This window comes from Palaemon carinicauda, chromosome 33 (genome assembly GCF_036898095.1).
Source record: "Palaemon carinicauda isolate YSFRI2023 chromosome 33, ASM3689809v2, whole genome shotgun sequence".
NCBI lineage: Eukaryota > Metazoa > Arthropoda > Malacostraca > Decapoda > Palaemonidae > Palaemon > Palaemon carinicauda.
The window spans coordinates 16,596,053-16,601,113 of NC_090757.1; the positions used below are offsets into that span (position 1 = coordinate 16,596,053).

Consider the following 5,061-nt stretch of genomic DNA (forward strand, 5'->3'; position numbering starts at 1 on the left):
CTTTCTCCAGCTGTGTGAAGAGCCAGGCGAAGAGGCCCTCCAATACCGTCGTTTCCTGACCGCGCGGGTCTCGCCTTTTCCACAGAGGGGGCTGAGCATCTCAGACATTGCCTCGGGCGGGCCACTGACTGAAGGAGCGATCATCGTCACCTACTCTGCTTTGAAGGGAGTCTTCCTCCGAGAGCTTTTATTCCGACGAACGTGAGTAAACAACCATTATTCTACCAGTCAGGCACCTCTTTAAAAACATGTTTTTAACTTTGATATTTTGCTTAGTTACTGCATGTCCTGTTGCACTGATATTTGGCTTATCTACTACATGTCATATTGCACAAAAGCATACGCACACATACATGCATGAATATATATATATATATATATATATATATATATATATATATATATATATATATATATATATATATATATATATATATATGTGTGTGTGTGTGTGTGTGTGTGTGTGTGTGTGTGTGCGTGCGTGTGTGTGAGCGTGTGTGTGAGTGTGTGTATGTGGATGTGTATGCATACGTGTGTATGTTTATATATATATATATATATATATATATATATATATATATATATATATATATATATATATATATATATATATATATATATATGATAAATTTTGCACATTTTTACGTGTTTTTCATATTCAAATAAGCCATATATATTTTTGATATATTAATGTCTGGATTCTCTTAACGACCTCGGGATCAGAGCCCCAGGCGAAATCACACAAAGACAAGAGCTTGGCTCCGGCCGGGAATCGAACCCTGGTCGGCAAGCTTATATAGACAGTGACTAACCCATTCGTAACCCATTCGGCCACGAATGGGTTAGTCACTGTCTATATAAGCTTGCCGACCAGGGTTCGATTCCCGGCCGGAGCCAAGCTCTTGTCTTTGTGTGATTTCGCCTGGCCGAATGGGTTAGTCACTGTCTATATAAGCTTGCCGACCAGGGTTCGATTCCCGGCCGGAGCCAAGCTCTTGTCTTTGTGTGATTTCGCCTGGGGCTCTGATCCCGAGGTCGTTAAGAGAATCCAGACATTAATATATCAAAAATATATATGGCTTATTTGAATATATATATATATATATATATATATATATATATATATATATATATATATATATATATATATATATATATATATATACACACACACACACACACACACACAAAAGTTTCTCAGCAACCTTGGTACTTTTAAGGACAGTTGCTGCAAGCTTAAATAAACCAATTTTCTTGTTGCCTCAAAACTATTCAACACATTTCAATATTCGGATAAACTTCGAAAGTAATTAAATGCCATTTCAGAACCAATCAAAATCGTTTTGATTGATGGCAATCTTTGATATTTCTGATTATCCATCTACACTTTGCCTCTCTTCTTGGGAACTATATCAACTGTACTTCGAGTATTAAGATGTTTTCTTTCATCTCCATTCACTGTAAATTTCTCTCCACTGTTTCTCTTTCGATGTTACCAAAAAGGCAGTAATTTTAGCCTTCTGGAAGCGTTGTAAACATTATAGATGCTGTCTGTCTAAAGATGTGGCAGTACTTTTAGCCTTCTGGAAGCGCAAAAAAAAAAAAAAGAAAAAAAAAAAAGAAAAAAAAAAAAAAAAAAAAAAAAAAAACGCGGGTAAGGATCTCTAGGCAAACAAATCTCGGATCCTTCCCCTCGTCGATCACTGACGCAGTCCAACATTCATGAGAGACATAAGACAACACTTGGTGTAACCTGCAATGGTGTCTACAACTTTCCAGGTGGTTATTCATATGTACACTAAAATTGGTGTCTACAACTTTCAAGGTGGTTATTCATATGTACACTAAAATTGGTGTCTACAACTTTCAATGTGGTTATTCATATGTCCACTAAAATTGGCATTTACTACCTTCAAGGTGGCTATTCATGTCCACTAAATTTGGTGTCTACAACTTTCAATGTGGTTATTCATATGTCCACTAAAATTGGTATTTCCTACCTTCAAGGTGGCTATTCATGTCCACTAAATTTACTGTCTACAACTTTCAAGGTGGTTATTCATATGTACACTAAAATTGGTGTCTACAACTTTCAAGGTGGTTATTCATATGTCCACTAAAATTGGTGTCTAAAACTTTCCAAGTGGTTATTCATATGTCCATTAAATTTGGTGTGTACAACTTTCAATCTGGTTACTCATATGTCCACTAAAATTGGTATTTCCTACCTTCAAGGTGGCTATTCATGTCCACTAAATTTACTGTCTACAACTTTCAAGGTGGTTATTCATATGTCCACTAAAATTGGTGTCTACAACTTTCAAGGTGGTTATTCATATGTCCACTAAATTTGGTGTCTACAACTTTCAAGGTGGTTATTCATATGTCCACTAAATTTGGTGTCTACAACTTTCAAGGTGGTTATTCATATGTCCACTAAAATTGGTGTCTACAACTTTCAAGGTGGTTATTCATATGTCCACTAAATTTGGTGTCTACAACTTTCCCGATGGTATTCATATGTCCACTAAAATTGGTGTCTACAACTTTCAAGGTGGTTATTCATATGTCCACTAAATTTGGTGTCCACAACTTTCCCGATGGTATTCATATGTCCACTAAAATTGGTGTCTACAACTTTCAAGGTGGTTATTCATATGTACACTAAAATTGGTGTCTACAACTTTCAAGGTGGTTATTCATATGTCCACTAAAACTGGTGTCTAAAACTTTCCAAGTGGTTATTAATATGTCCATTAAATTTGGTGTGTACAACTTTCAATGTGGTTACTCATATGTCCACTAAAATTGGTATTTAATACCTTCAAGGTGGTTATTCATATGTCCACTAAATTTGGTGTCTACAACTTTCAAGGTGGTTATTCATATGTCCACTAAATTTGGTGTCTACAACTTTCAAGGTGGTTATTCATATGTCCACTAAAATTGGTGTCTACAACTTTCAAGGTGGTTATTCATATGTCCACTAAAATTGGTGTCTACAACTTTAGGTGGTTATTCATATGTCCACTAAATTTGGTGTCTACAACTTTCCCGATGGTATTCATATGTCCACTAAAATTGGTGTCTACAACTTTCAAGGTGGTTATTCATATGTCCACTAAAATTGGTGTCTATAACTTTCAAGGTGGTTATTCATATGTCCACTAAAATTGGTGTCTACAACTTTCAAGGTGGTTATTCATATGTCCACTAAAATTGGTGTCTACAACTTTCAAGGTGGTTATTCATATGTTAACTAAAATTGGTATCTACAATTTTCCCGATGATATTCATATGTCCACTAAAATTGGTGTCTACAACTTTCAAGGTGGTTATTCATATGTCCACTAAAATTGGTGTCTACAACTTTCAAGGTGGTTATTCATATGTCCACTAAAATTGGTGTCTACAACTTTCAAGGTGGTTATTCATATGTTAACTAAAATTGGTATCTACAATTTTCCCGATGGTATTCATATGTCCACTAAAATTGGTGTCTACAACTTTTCCGATGGTATTCATATGTCCACTAAAATTGGTGTCTACAACTTTCCCGATGGTATTCATATGTCCACCTACGGTTGGTATCTATAACTTTTAATGTGTACATTCAGATGTTCTTCTGTAATTACCATTTGCTACTAAATCTGGTGTCTCTTTTAATGGTGAATTCAGATCACGGGAAATCTATAACTACAACATCTTAAATGTCAGATAGACGCCTATAATTGGTTTTCATAAGGTTCCAGGTGTTAAAATGGACCTCCACCTACAGTTATTGGCACCTTAAACTTTTCCAGTTCATCAAATTATAGTTTCAGGTACTGTGATTTTTCATTGTGATCTCAATCTACAATTGGTAACTACTCTTGTCCAGATGTCCATTCACATTTCCAAATGGAACTGCCATCAGGAATAGTCGTATAGACTTCAACATACAATTGATATCTACAATTAAAGTCTCTCTTTGAAGGTTTAAAGGTCGCTCATGAATGGCAGAGGCAAGGAACATCGACAATGCCCACCAGGACAAGTAGGCAGAGGAAGGGACAGAGAGACGGTCTGAACGGATACAAGCACCCTTATTATTAAAAAAAAAAAAAAAAAAAAAAAAAAAAAAAAAATTGAGGGACCCCATTTAAAAAGAAGAAAAAAAGAAAAAAAGGCCTAATGGGTAGCTAGAATTATTTTTTCAAGTAGGCAGAGGAAGGGACAGAGAGACGATCTGAACGGATGCAAGCACCCTTATTATCAAAGAAAAAAAAATTGAGGGACCCTCAATGCCTTAAAGACTGATCATTGCATAAGCCCCATCCACCCAAGCTAGGACCAGAGAGAGCCAGGGAATGAATGCTGATGACTCAGCATGTAGACCTATAGGCTACTCAAAACACCACCTCCTCACCTCACAATCGGCGTCAATGACCTTACATGTCAGGATGCCAGAAAACTCCAAATCAATTAATCAATCCTCAGCTCACAAGGATGATGAAGTTTCAATCACTACAAGAAACTATGGAGCATAGGCGGGACTCGAACCTCAGCCCGACACACGTTTCCAATAGGCTACCATAAGTTATGGTCCTTTTCCCAGCTTACTCGAATTAAGAATGTAAAGCGATCCACAATGAGTTAGCACCGCCTTGGTGTGTTGGCACTTCTGTGCATTGAAAAAGATTTGCTATCCGAAACTGACTTCAGTTCTATGATTGATGAGTTTGCTACTGTCAAAGCAAGAAAAGTGAAAATTTAATGTATACAAAAACACATGTATGTAGTAGTACCTTACCTTAACATATGTAAAATTGATAAGGTTTTGTTCAGAAATAAATGTTTACTAATGGATATTTGTTATTATTGTACAATAATATAAATTTTATCATTAATTCAGGCCATATTTTAAAAAATCTTGAAATTTGCCTTAGGGCCACAAGAGCCTTAATCCGCCACTGACCATAACCGTTATAATTCTATGGTTTTTAAAGCACTTGCTCCCAAGGAGGCACCTCATCCTATATCTCCCCCATCTAATCGGGGAAGCAGACGTACCCAAAATCA

General features: G+C 36.3%; 1 long non-coding RNA gene and 1 pseudogene across 1 annotated transcript in view; one reads left to right on the forward strand and one right to left on the reverse strand.

Moving 5' to 3' along the window:
• Positions 1 to 5,061, reverse strand: part of LOC137625868 (uncharacterized) — a 469,270-nt gene that overhangs the window by 271,025 nt on the left and 193,184 nt on the right. The window lies entirely within an intron of this gene.
• Positions 1 to 5,061, forward strand: part of LOC137626079 (lachesin-like) — a 197,893-nt pseudogene that overhangs the window by 52,502 nt on the left and 140,330 nt on the right.